The sequence below is a fragment of the Leuresthes tenuis genome, unplaced genomic scaffold (assembly GCF_036924035.1).
Source record: "Leuresthes tenuis unplaced genomic scaffold, fLeuTen1.0.hap1 SCAF_11, whole genome shotgun sequence".
Lineage (NCBI taxonomy): Eukaryota > Metazoa > Chordata > Actinopteri > Atheriniformes > Atherinopsidae > Leuresthes > Leuresthes tenuis.
Window position 1 is genome coordinate 1548193 of NW_027325365.1, and position 14475 is coordinate 1562667.

Consider the following 14475-nt stretch of genomic DNA (forward strand, 5'->3'; position numbering starts at 1 on the left):
CCTGAGGAGTGAGTGTTTGTCTCTGTGTGGCCTGGACCGGCGACCTGTCCAGGGTGAACCCTCAGCTTTTATTCAGCTCCAGGTCCTTCAATAATTGTTTTTCAGCCCTTTTTCAACTAATTTTCTGCTAATTTGTTTCCATCTTTTCAACTCCTTCTTCTTCTTCTCAACAACTTTAGGTGCCATCATTCTATTATGATTGAAACAGAATTTAAAACTATCAACTGAATTCTTCTCCTTCTGTTCTTAATCAGGTCTTCAACCAAGACCAGGTCCTTTCAAAAATACCTTTCAAGTGCTTTGAAGCTTCAGCTAATAACTTTGTGCTAAAGTTTCAGCTTTTTTAGCATGGTCAGCTATACCCATTCAGCGAATAAGCATTCTCACTTCTCACTTCTCTTTCTAGGTGAACCCGCCTCTCGCTGGGATGGGCTCCAGCCAGTGCAATTATGTTTTAATTATTCTTGCTCACAGCATGTCTGAAACTGGCCCATTTTCTGCCGTGCAAGTGGCATTTCAGTAGGTGCAGCGTCTGTTATCTTGTGTTAAGATGAGCCTCCGTGTGTCCCAGAAAATAAAGGCTAAAAACGTCCTGATCCCTTTGCTTTTTGGTCATAAAGAAGTCATTTGTGTTCTTTTCTGATAATGTTGAGATATGTAGTTCTGAGAGTAATGATGCCCTCTGGACTAATTAAAATATCTTCACCATAACAATAGGCTGAGAATAGGCCAACGTTCAGCTTTTTTGAGTTTTACGCAGCCACCTGCGCTCTTTTATCTTTGTTTCACGTACTTTTGTTTTAGCAGTCTCAGTCCATGTTGGAAGAAGAGTTTTTTGGGGCTTTCTAGTGTCCTGGTGCTGCAATAAACTGTATAAGTTGGAAAACAGCTCCTCTTTCAGATAGGAACTTACAAATTTCCTGTTGAATGTGGCTGCCGTGAGAGACGTCCTCTGTCTGGATCTGCCTTCCTCTCCCATCCCGTTGCCTGTCTGAGCATCTATTGTATGAAACTCGGTGTCTTTTCCTCTCCTCTTCAAGACTAAATCAAAGGTTCCTATGTTTGAAACTCAGTGTCTTTTCCTCTCCTCTTCAAGACTAAATCAAAGGTTCCTATGTTTGAAACTCAGTGTCTTTTTCTCTCCTCTTCAAGACTAAATCAAAGGTTCCTATGTGTGAACTCAGTGTCTTTTCCTCTCCTCTTCAAGACTAAATCAAAGGTTCCTATGTTTGAACTCAGTGTCTTTTTCTCTCCTCTTCAAGACTAAATCAAAGGTTCCTATGTGTGAAACTCAGTGTCTTTTCCTCTCTTCTTTAAGACTAAATCAAAGGTTCCTATGTGTGAAACTCAGTGTCTTTTCCTCTCTTCTTTAAGACTAAATCAAAGGTTCCTATGTGTGAACTCAGTGTCTTTTCCTCTCTTCTTTAAGACTAAATCAAAGGTTCCTATGTGTGAAACTCAGTGTCTTTTCCTCTCCTCTTTAAGACTAAATCAAAGGTTCCTATGTTTGAACTCAATGTCTTTTCCTCTCTTCTTTAAGACTAAATCAAAGGTTCCTATGTGTGAAACTCAGTGTCTTTTCCTCTCCTCTTCAAGACTAAATCAAAGGTTCCTATGTTTGAATTCAGTGTCTTTTCCTCTCCTCTTCAAGACTAAATCAAAGGTTCCTATGTGTGAAACTCAGTGTCTTTTCCTCTCCTCTTCAAGACTAAATCAAAGGTTCCTATGTGTGAAACTCAGTGTCTTTTCCTCTCCTCTTCAAGACTAAATCAAAGGTTCTTATGTTTGAACTCAGTGTCTTTTTCTCTCCTCTTCAAGACTAAATCAAAGGTTCCTATGTTTGAACTCAGTGTCTTTTCCTCTCTTCTTCAAGACTAAATCAAAGGTTCCTATGTTTGAACTCAGTGTCTTTTCCTCTCCTCTTCAAGACTAAATCAAAGGTTCCTATGTTTGAAACTCAGTGTCTTTTCCTCTCCTCTTCAAGACTAAATCAAAGGTTCCTATGTTTGAACTCAGTGTCTTTTCCTCTCTTCTTCAAGACTAAATCAAAGGTTCCTATGTGTGAAACTCAGTGTCTTTTCCTCTCCTCTTCAAGACTAAATCAAAGGTTCCTATGTTTGAATTCAGTGTCTTTTCCTCTCCTCTTCAAGACTAAATCAAAGGTTCCTATGTGTGAAACTCAGTGTCTTTTCCTCTCCTCTTCAAGACTAAATCAAAGGTTCCTATGTTTGAAACTCAGTGTCTTTTCCTCTCTTCTTCAAGACTAAATCAAAGGTTCCTATGTGTGAAACTCAGTGTCTTTTCCTCTCCTCTTCAAGACTAAATCAAAGGTTCCTATGTTTGAATTCAGTGTCTTTTCCTCTCCTCTTCAAGACTAAATCAAAGGTTCCTATGTTTGAAACTCAGTGTCTTTTCCTCTCCTCTTTAAGACTAAATCAAAGGTTCCTATGTTTGAATTCAGTGTCTTTTCCTCTCCTCTTCAAGACTAAATCAAAGGTTCTTATGTGTGAAACTCAGTGTCTTTTCCTCTCCTCTTCAAGACTAAATCAAAGGTTCTTATGTGTGAAACTCAGTGTCTTTTCTTCTCCTCTTCAAGACTAAATCAAAGGTTCCTATGTTTGAAACTCAGTGTCTTTTCCTCTCCTCTTTAAGACTAAATCAAAGGTTCCTATGTGTGAAACTCAGTGTCTTTTCCTCTCCTCTTTAAGACTAAATCAAAGGTTCCTATGTTTGAACTCAATGTCTTTTCCTCTCTTCTTTAAGACTAAATCAAAGGTTCCTATGTGTGAAACTCAGTGTCTTTTCCTCTCCTCTTCAAGACTAAATCAAAGGTTCCTATGTTTGAATTCAGTGTCTTTTCCTCTCCTCTTCAAGACTAAATCAAAGGTTCCTATGTGTGAAACTCAGTGTCTTTTCCTCTCCTCTTCAAGACTAAATCAAAGGTTCCTATGTGTGAAACTCAGTGTCTTTTCCTCTCCTCTTCAAGACTAAATCAAAGGTTCTTATGTTTGAACTCAGTGTCTTTTTCTCTCCTCTTCAAGACTAAATCAAAGGTTCCTATGTTTGAACTCAGTGTCTTTTCCTCTCTTCTTCAAGACTAAATCAAAGGTTCCTATGTTTGAACTCAGTGTCTTTTCCTCTCCTCTTCAAGACTAAATCAAAGGTTCCTATGTTTGAAACTCAGTGTCTTTTCCTCTCCTCTTCAAGACTAAATCAAAGGTTCCTATGTTTGAACTCAGTGTCTTTTCCTCTCTTCTTCAAGACTAAATCAAAGGTTCCTATGTGTGAAACTCAGTGTCTTTTCCTCTCCTCTTCAAGACTAAATCAAAGGTTCCTATGTTTGAATTCAGTGTCTTTTCCTCTCCTCTTCAAGACTAAATCAAAGGTTCCTATGTGTGAAACTCAGTGTCTTTTCCTCTCCTCTTCAAGACTAAATCAAAGGTTCTTATGTTTGAATTCAGTGTCTTTTCCTCTCCTCTTCAAGACTAAATCAAAGGTTCCTATGTTTGAAACTCAGTGTCTTTTCCTCTCCTCTTTAAGACTAAATCAAAGGTTCCTATGTTTGAATTCAGTGTCTTTTCCTCTCCTCTTCAAGACTAAATCAAAGGTTCTTATGTGTGAAACTCAGTGTCTTTTCCTCTCCTCTTCAAGACTAAATCAAAGGTTCTTATGTGTGAAACTCAGTGTCTTTTCTTCTCCTCTTCAAGACTAAATCAAAGGTTCCTATGTTTGAAACTCAGTGTCTTTTCCTCTCCTCTTCAAGACTAAATCAAAGGTTCCTATGTGTGAACTCAGTGTCTTTTCCTCTCCTCTTTAAGACTAAATCAAAGGTTCCTATGTTTGAACTCAGTGTCTTTTCCTCTCCTCTTCAAGACTAAATCAAAGGTTCTTATGTTTGAACTCAGTGTCTTTTCCTCTCCTCTTCAAGACTAAATCAAAGGTTCCTATGTTTGAACTCAGTGTCTTTTCCTCTCCTCTTCAAGACTAAATCAAAGGTTCCTATGTTTGAAACTCAGTGTCTTTTCCTCTCCTCTTCAAGACTAAATCAAAGGTTCCTATGTGTGAAACTCAGTGTCTTTTCCTCTCCTCTTCAAGACTAAATCAAAGGTTCCTATGTTTGAACTCAGTGTCTTTTCCTCTCCTCTTCAAGACTAAATCAAAGGTTCCTATGTGTGAAACTCAGTGTCTTTTCCTCTCCTCTTCAAGACTAAATCAAAGGTTCCTATGTTTGAACTCAGTGTCTTTTCCTCTCTTCTTCAAGACTAAATCAAAGGTTCCTATGTTTGAACTCAGTGTCTTTTCCTCTCTTCTTCAAGACTAACTCAAAGGTTCCTATGTGTGAAAATCAGTGTCTTTTCCTCTCCTCTTCAAGACTAAATAAAAGGTTCCTATGTTTGAATTCAGTGTCTTTTCCTCTCCTCTTTAAGACTAAATCAAAGGTTCCTATGTTTGAACTCAGTGTCTTTTTCTCTCTTCTTCAAGACTAAATCAAAGGTTCCTATGTGTGAAAATCAGTGTCTTTTTCTCTCCTCTTTAAGACTAAATCAAAGGTTCCTATGTTTGAAACTCAGTGTCTTTTTCTCTCTTCTTCAAGACTAAATCAAAGGTTCCTATGTGTGAAACTCAGTGTCTTTTCCTCTCCTCTTCAAGACTAAATCAAAGGTTCCTATGTTTGAAACTCAGTGTCTTTTCCTCTCTTCTTCAAGACTAAATCAAAGGTTCCTATGTGTGAAACTCAGTGTCTTTTCCTCTCCTCTTCAAGACTAAATCAAAGGTTCCTATGTGTGAAACTCAGTGTCTTTTCCTCTCCTCTTCAAGACTAAATCAAAGGTTCCTATGTTTGAAACTCAGTGTCTTTTCCTCTCCTCTTCAAGACTAAATCAAAGGTTCCTATGTTTGAACTCAGTGTCTTTTCCTCTCCTCTTCAAGACTAAATCAAAGGTTCTTATGTTTGAATTCAGTGTCTTTTCCTCTCCTCTTTAAGACTAAATCAAAGGTTCCTATGTGTGAAACTCAATGTCTTTTCCTCTCTTCTTCAAGACTAAATCAAAGGTTCCTATGTGTGAAACTCAGTGTCTTTTCCTCTCTTCTTTAAGACTAAATCAAAGGTTCCTATGTTTGAATTCAGTGTCTTTTCCTCTCCTCTTCAAGACTAAATCAAAGGTTCTTATGTTTGAATTCAGTGTCTTTTCCTCTCCTCTTCAAGACTAAATCAAAGGTTCCTATGTTTGAATTCAGTGTCTTTTCCTCTCCTCTTCAAGACTAAATCAAAGGTTCCTATGTTTGAAACTCAGTGTCTTTTCCTCTCCTCTTCAAGACTAAATCAAAGGTTCTTATGTGTGAAACTCAGTGTCTTTTCCTCTCCTCTTCAAGACTAAATCAAAGGTTCCTATGTTTGAATTCAGTGTCTTTTCCTCTCCTCTTCAAGACTAAATCAAAGGTTCCTATGTTTGAATTCAGTGTCTTTTCCTCTCTTCTTCAAGACTAAATCAAAGGTTCCTATGTTTGAATTCAGTGTCTTTTCCTCTCTTCTTTAAGACTAAATCAAAGGTTCCTATGTTTGAAACTCAGTGTCTTTTCCTCTCTTCTTCAAGACTAAATCAAAGGTTCCTATGTTTGAACTCAATGTCTTTTCCTCTCCTCTTCAAGACTAAATCAAAGGTTCCTATGTTTGAACTCAGTGTCTTTTCCTCTCCTCTTCAAGACTAAATCAAAGGTTCCTATGTGTGAAACTCAGTGTCTTTTCCTCTCTTCTTCAAGACTAAATCAAAGGTTCCTATGTTTGAAACTCAGTGTCTTTTCCTCTCTTCTTCAAGACTAAATCAAAGGTTCCTATGTTTGAATTCAGTGTCTTTTCCTCTCCTCTTTAAGACTAAATCAAAGGTTCCTATGTGTGAAACTCAGTGTCTTTTCCTCTCTTCTTCAAGACTAAATCAAAGGTTCTTATGTGTGAAACTCAGTGTCTTTTCCTCTCCTCTTCAAGACTAAATCAAAGGTTCCTATGTTTGAAACTCAGTGTCTTTTCCTCTCTTCTTCAAGACTAAATCAAAGGTTCCTATGTTTGAATTCAGTGTCTTTTCCTCTCCTCTTCAAGACTAAATCAAGGGTCCCTATGTTTGATAATGCATTACATTCCTTGTTCTTCCTCTTTTTCATCTCCATTTGCAGCACCCAGAATAATCTCAGTCCCATCAGGGACCTATGGTGCATAGGGGCAAGTTTAAGGCTGAATGTACAGTTCAAAGCCTGCTCTGTCGCCTGGATGTGAAAGAGTCTGAAAACAAGGGTCTGGATCTGCGTTTTTGTCTTGTCTGCCTTCAGGGAAACTTCTGGTGCATCGTGATAACAGTTAAGTGGGTTGAAACCGTTTGTAAAACACACTGAACCCCTGCCAGAGATCAGAAAGGGATATTAAGATTTAGCCAAACAGAGCTGTGCATAGTTTGAATTCCTGCACCTCGCTCAAGGAGCCGGCAGGTTTAAACCAAGGATAGATTAATAAATCTCAGTGATACAGTCTTGACTTGGTGAATTAAACGAGTCGACCTCACACTGGGAGGAGGAAGACTTCGCCCAGCTGTGAAGAGGACGGCGTGTTCGGACACATGCACTGAAAAGGCTAAAGTTGTGCATTCATCCAGCAATGTGCCGTTAGGTGAACCCTGCAGAGAAATATGACATTTGGATGATAGAAGTTTGGTGTGCTGCACTGCAAACACTCACAGAAATGACTGACATGTTTGCTTTGGGCTGAAAAGGCTGGTTTGAAGCCAGCATTCTTTCCTCGGAGCAAGTTGCACAATCGGATCGCAGAACATGACCAGAGAGCTGTGAGGCAGTGAATTACGATGATTATTCAGTATTTTCTTCATATTTCTAAATAGAATCTTTTGTTTTACATGCAAACACAACATGCATCATCCGTTTCTTCTGTCCTTTCTTCTCTGACTGTTAGCTTTTCTGTTTTCTGTCTTCGGTTGAGTAGAACTAGCGAGGCAGCAGCTGCAGACAGACTTAGCAAAGTAAAATGTGCAGTAAAGTCCTCACATATGGGACATATAAGGAGGATATATAAGGATGTGACATATAAGGAGGATATATAAGGAGGATATATAAGGATGTGACATATAAGGAGGATATATAAGGATGGGACATATAAGGAGGATATATAAGGAGGATATATAAGGATGTGACATATAAGGATGTGACATATAAGGATGTGACATATAAGGATGTGACATATAAGGATGTGACATATAAGGATGATATATAAGGAGGATATATAAGGATGATATATAAGGATGTGACATATAAGGAGGATATATAAGGATGATATATAAGGATGTGACATATAAGGATGTGACATATAAGGATGTGACATATAAGGATGATATATAAGGAGGATATATAAGGATGATATATAAGGATGTGACATATAAGGAGGATATATAAGGATGTGATATATAAGGAGGATATATAAGGATGATATATAAGGATGTGATATATAAGGATGTGACATATAAGGAGGATATATAAGGATGATATATAAGGATGTGACATATAAGGATGATATATAAGGAGGATATATAAGGATGATATATAAGGATGATATATAAGGATGTGACATATAAGGATGATATATAAGGATGTGATATATAAGGAGGATATATAAGGAGGATATATAAGGATGATATATAAGGATGATATATAAGGATGTGACATATAAGGATGATATATAAGGATGTGACATATAAGGATGATATATAAGGATGTGATATATAAGGAGGATATATAAGGATGATATATAAGGATGTGACATATAAGGAGGATATATAAGGATGTGATATATAAGGAGGATATATAAGGATGATATATAAGGATGTGACATATAAGGAGGATATATAAGGATGTGATATATAAGGAGGATATATAAGGATGTGATATATAAGGAGGATATATAAGGATGTGATATATAAGGAGGATATATAAGGATGATATATAAGGATGTGACATATAAGGAGGATATATAAGGATGATATATAAGGATGTGACATATAAGGAGGATATATAAGGATGTGACATATAAGGAGGATATATAAGGATGACATATAAGGAGGATATATAAGGATGTGATATATAAGGAGGATATATAAGGATGTGACATATAAGGAGGATATATAAGGATGACATATAAGGAGGATATATAAGGATGTGACATATAAGGAGGATATATAAGGATATGATATATAAGGAGGATATATAAGGATGTGACATATAAGGAGGATATATAAGGATGTGACATATAAGGAGGATATATAAGGATGATATATAAGGATGTGACATATAAGGAGGATATATAAGGATGTGACATATAAGGAGGATATATAAGGATGTGACATATAAGGAGGATATATAAGGATGATATATAAGGATGTGACATATAAGGATGATATATAAGGATGTGACATATAAGGATGATATATAAGGAGGATATATAAGGATGACATATAAGGAGGATATATAAGGAGGATATATAAGGAGGATATATAAGGATGATATATAAGGATGTGACATATAAGGAGGATATATAAGGATGATATATAAGGATGACATATAAGGAGGATATATAAGGAGGATATATAAGGAGGATATATAAGGATGCAAATAACGGTGCAGAATCCCCTTAGTTTGTCTCACAGATGCAACTTTCAGATCGCTCGGAAACAAAAGTGACTTAAATAACACGTCGGCAGTTCTTACACTTGATAATCTTGATAATAAAGACTCTCACCGGCCACTTTATGTTTGGGTTTGTTGTTCATGCAACGAACTGCAGCCTTGCAACAGTCTTGTCTTGTTCAGCCACTCAACAAGTTTCGGTGCAATCTGTTGGTTTCCTTAGCTAGGATATTAATTTTTGAATTGGCTCCATATGAATTAATTGGATTATTTTTAAATTAATTAATTGGATTTCTTTGGATTATGATTACAATGAATTGAATTCCAATTGGCTTGAATTGGACTTTATTATTTAAGTGCCTTGAGATGAGAATTGTTGTAATCTGGCGCTTTATAAATAAAACTGAATTGAATTGAATTGAATTGAATTGAATTGAATTGAATTGAATTGAATTGAATTGAACTGAACAGAACAGAACATCTGGATTGATTTCCATACGCTGCGTCACTCTTTGTGACTCAGATAAAAGTTTAAAATTCCCCAGAAACTGAGATCTGAAAGGTATGATTGTCTGGAGTACAGATAGAAACAATCAATTGTGACAGTTTATGTGGTTTGATGCACTTTGTTTTGACTTCCGATGCCTCTTTAAGGCCAGTGAAGCACTAAATCTCACTGGTTATTAAAGGATTGTTCAGTTTTCCATCATCATATGATAAAACCTTCAAGGTTTACCTTAAATATCTTTTAGCTTTGATGCAGCAGCAGAAGACGGTTGCTACAGATGGATAAATGGTGGTTCAGAATACAAGGTTCAGTCTTAAAATGTTGTAGAATTGATGCTAATTAGTGTCAAAGTGACTGTAAAGCAGACATTTAAATGTCAGCTAATCTTCAGAATGTGCTGGAAGCCACCAGACAAAGGCCAAACTTCCCAGCTGTTTGGAAAGCTGCCTGGAACTAAAGGTATGTGGGAGTTTTGGTATCAGTGTGGCCTGTTTGCTCAGAGTTTGAATGTGTTCTGGTTCAAGAATGAAATCAGTGACTCAAACAAAGACTTGCTGATGTCACAAGTGCGACCTTTTGGCTCTCAGAGCAGAACTTTTACAGTGGCGCCCACTGTTTGTGAGAGCACAAAAAACGTGGAAAATTACAGGAACCCTGGCAGGGGAACGCAGACAGTGACGTCTCCAAACAACCTCTGCACAAGGAAACGTCTCTGAGCTAAGAATAAAAAAGAAAAGGTGTTCTGCAGAAGGGAGACGAGCCTCCAGCGTATTATATAAGTACCGCGCAAGCAAGAGAGAAAATAGAGCTTAAGGGGAGGAAAAAGTCTGGTCCCATCCCCAGAAATGTGGGCTCAGTGTTTGGTTTGGAGGGACTCGGTGCTCCTATCATATGTGCACTTTAAAATATTCCTGTTTGGTCAGAGAGTCGTTGGGCAGCAGCAAGGAGGAGGCTGGACAAGCTGATGTAACAGTAAAGCAAATTATTTTATTTGGAAAGCTGCTCTCATAATCAAACAGTGCCGAGGCTAAAAGGGAAACTTCAGGCTCATAAAGGGGCCCTTTTTCCCCGCAAAGGTATTTAATTTGGGTTAGTTAGGTAAGCAAGTGTAAACTTGCTTTGGAGGAAAACAACCTGTGCTGGAACTGTCGCTAATTCAGATATCACCCTCGCTGTCGCTGTTTTTGCTTGTGTTGCTTTTTCCGCTGGGGCTTTAAAGGGGACAGATTTAGAGGAATTCCTTCTTCTTCTCCTCCTCCTCGGTGACATAACAGTCGGGTTGGACCTGGATAAACAACCTGTTTGTTAGGCTCTCTGACTGTGACAAACAGCTCTGAGCACCAGCAAATACTCAGTAAAAACTCTGAGAATGAAGAGTGATTTCCTGTGTTTGCACAGAACTCTTCAGAGAAGGAGCTCAGCTGGAGGAGGAAGATCGCAGTTAATAAAACGCTAAAAATACTCTTTTATTTAATTAAATGAATTTATACAAGAGATTAAACTTAAAATGTGAAAGTTTGTGTCCAAATATGCACCATCTGCAGCCATTTTCAGCTTCAGGTTGCTGATTCCTCGTCAATAAGGTCTTTACTGTTAGCTTTAATCAGTAAAAGGAGGGGGGGGGGCATCTAACAGCTGTGCAAAAGGTCAATCAGGAGCTGGAAAGTCTGTCAAGACAACTGAGAGCAGAGCTGAAGCTCTTTTTAGTCGGTTCCAGGACAGTTTTACCTTCGAATAAAAGCTTGTGAGGAACATGGTGACATTTCTGAAGCATCAATTCCACCTTTTCTCACAGATTAATGCTCCAGTCGGACATTCTTTGCTGTGATCTGCAGCAGGAAGCGTTACTGCAGGTCCATCCTTTATAAACGAGGTTAGAAACGTGGCAAACTGTCGGTTTTTAGCCGGTTCCAGGATAGTTTTACCTTTGAATAAAGGCTTGTGAGGAAACTGACTCACATGGATGAGATAATTAATCTTAGATAAAAACAAGCAGGAAGCCAAAGTAGGAGAAGAAGAAGAAGGAAATGTTGATCTTTTTCTGGGGGCCTGAATTCTCTCAAAGTTTCTTTCTTCAGCGCTGTAGCAAGAATCATGAATCAGGAGATTCGGGTCCTGCAGGTACTGCAGGTCCATCCTTTATAAATGAGTTGAATAGTCTTTTGGAAGTGAAGTCATTGGCCAGGAATCCATAGAAAGATCATTTTATGCTGTAAGTAACGTCTGTTTTAACACAACATACCTAAACCTAACTAATTACACTTTAATCCTAAAGCAACTCCACCATCAGACTCCTCCAACCTCCTGATTTGGACTTTTTTTGCCCTTTAAATGTAATAAATGCTGCTTTCACAAGCCTTTCTCCAGCTAACTGGGTGCCCAGAATAACTCGTTTCTGGCTAAAATCACTTAGATCTTCACACCTGCCTGGTTTCTCCTGAGCCAAACTAACTTTTCATAAGAAGTGAACATTGATTTCATGTCTTATATTTTATATTTTAGGGTATTTATGTGTTTATTCAGTGTTACTGACTTCATATTCAATGTTTGCTGTGTTATTACCTCTTGACTGCACTGAGAACTATTTAAATAAATGAATTATCTTCAGGTTTTTGTAGAAAAGTAGAAGAATTAAACACGTTGAAGGTCAGCAGAATGAGAATATGACGTTTTTATTACAGATTTGTACGACCTGCTGTAACGAGACACCTGACAGATTCGGTTTCTCTCCAGGGACTGAACTGGAACTCGTTTTTGAGTTTCCTGGACAAAGATTGAAAGATTCACAGGGAGAAGCAGTCACCTGTATCACCTGAGCACAAAGAGCACCAATCAGAGAAGATGCCTGGAGGAGAACTCCGGAGGAATAGTCTGGATCTTTGTTAGCTGCAGGCCTGCGTCACCTGACCTCCTTCCTTAATCGGATCAGATCCTGTATCACCAGAATCTGTTGTGGCTTTTTCATCTTTTTTACTTTTCCTTGAAGGTTTTGAGCCACAGATAATCATTCTTAACTCTCTCTTTTTCATCTTTTTACACGACTGTTGTGACTCTTTCTATTACAGAGCAGCATCTGTTCATCTTGATGCTTTTCTGATGTAAATCAGTCGGTTTAAATCTCCTTTATCATCCTCACCTTTATGTTTAAGTGCCTTCAGGACTTTTAGGACTAACTCTGAACCCATTTCAGCCTCCTGCAGTTCAAAACTCTGAGACAACAGATCAGCGTCTTTATGCAAAAGGAGCTTTTTAACTGTCTTTCAGTTCCACTCAACAACATTCATTAGTCTTTTATGCCTCTATTTCTCATCTCCTTCTTTTTTTCAGGCCTTTTCACAGACACTAAACTCCAGATCTTTCCTCTCCACATCGAGCTCAGGCGGCCGGCAGCAGAATCCTTCCTTCCTGTCGGGGGATTAGTGCTTTTCTAGAGATTGCCAAGCTGGCCTGTTAGTTCACCTCCTCCTCTTTTCTTTCCTTCTCCTCCTCCCAGTTCAGTCCAGACCTGCCACCTCAACAATTAAGCGAGTGACGCTCCGTCTGCACCTCGCTCGCTCTAATGCCAACACGCTACACTTAAATCTTTCCATGGAAGGCTCAGAGAATCCTTGACAGGTGTGAGAAACAGAACTTCCTCTGAAATGAAAAGAAGGGGAAACCCTCTGTGTTTTCTGGGATTTTCTCTCAGGAAATGTGACACTGAGTGTGAAGCAGGATGAGAGGATCGAGCTGTTGTTGTGGGTTTAGAGCCTTAGAAGAAGAAATTAGAGACAGAGCAACGACTGGTGATGATCCAAAAGCACCGAGACATTAAGACTCTGCAGATGAGATGTTTAAAGCTGCTTCAAGAGTGAATAAAGGAGAACATCCATGAAAAAGTTTGAATATTTTACAGTTAAAGAAAGCTTTTTATCCCACTTTTCCATCACAGCTATCTGAGAGTAAATGGATGAAACTCAGCCTGATGTCAGGTTTTCTGACGCAGCTCTTTACTGATGGTGAGTTCTGATGTTTCTGATGGCCTTGAAGGCAACATCTGCGCTCGAGTTGTTCTGAAAACCATTTTTCTTTGTTCGCAGCTGGATTTGAGAGAAAGCTGGTCTCACCAGAACCTTTCTAAGCTCTGTGAGTCCCACAGTCCCGGCACTTAAAGGCATCTGAACTAACTGGAAGAAACAGCTGGTGACTGGTCACCATGGCAGCCTGCATTCCTTCACTTTGGAGTAATCAGAGAGTGGGAGTCACAGAGGGGATGAAGGGAGGGATGTTTGTTGAGAATTTCATCCTCCATTCTCTTCCCAATCCCTTGTTTTATTCTCTTCAGTGACTTCCTTTTCCACAGAGCTGGCCCTGAAAGCCAAACTGAACTCCAGCCGTTTAAAAGTGGACAATGAACCCAGAGGATGAAATATTAGAACTGTAGAAACGCCTGTCTGCCTCCTCCTCCTCCTCTTCCTCCTCCCCCGGCTGCCGATGTGGCACACAATGCCCCACAGAGAATGAACCCTCCAAAACACAACTGCAGGGAGTGATTTTCCTTGCAGCTGCTTTGTAACGACAAAGCAGTTCAACCTGCCTTTAAACCACATCAGACAGCGATTATTATCATTATAATAACTGGGAAATGAATGCTAACAGCAAAGCAAACAGGTGCTGGTGAATCTGTTGCAGGTGGGATTTAATTAGACTAGAGTAGTAGGTGTGATTTACTTGAAAAAGTGGAGATTTTTTACTATTTCTAAGTGATACCAACCATAGCTTTTACCTTATGTTAATGAAGCAAACGCAAATTTGTATTAAATCACAAGAATTTATTCAGTTTAAAAGGTTCAGCCGCCACACGCTACAGAATAAAGTGTCAAAAAAGATGTGGAAACCTGAGATTCAGAGCTCCTGAAGTGAGATAAATGGTCCCAAAGCTGGCGTCACATGTTAGAAATCAGAGTGAGACCTCTTACCTTCAGCTTTGCAGAGCAGGGACACCAGGAGAGAAGTCAGCCGTGTACGGGGAAGATCTAACTCGCTCAGCAGTTCACGCAGAAGACATTTCCAGTGGGACGTCCCAGTATGGACACAGACCCCCCCCCCCCCGCTCCCTTCCTGCCCTGGTGGGAGGGGCTTAATGTTAACTCCCTGCTTCCACAGTCTGAAGACAAAGCTGAAAACTCTTTTTTAAAGTTTGTGAAGGTCAGGGTGTTTGTAGGATCAATAAAACACGATTCCAGTGAGCAGAAACATATAATAACATATAATATGAGTGGACCAAACGTATTATTTGTGCTATAAAG

The 14475-nt window shown here is 38.8% G+C and overlaps 1 protein-coding gene across 1 annotated transcript in view; it reads right to left on the reverse strand.

Annotated features, from left to right (window-relative positions):
* The window catches only part of sparc (secreted protein, acidic, cysteine-rich (osteonectin)), a 29093-nt gene extending 14847 nt beyond the window's left edge, over positions 1-14246 (reverse strand). Inside the window, exon 1 of the mRNA XM_072395130.1 lies at positions 14146-14246. The gene's annotated coding sequence lies outside the window, so the exon portion shown is untranslated. The remainder of the gene's footprint in view (positions 1-14145) is intronic.
* Positions 14247-14475: the final 229 nt, after the last annotated feature.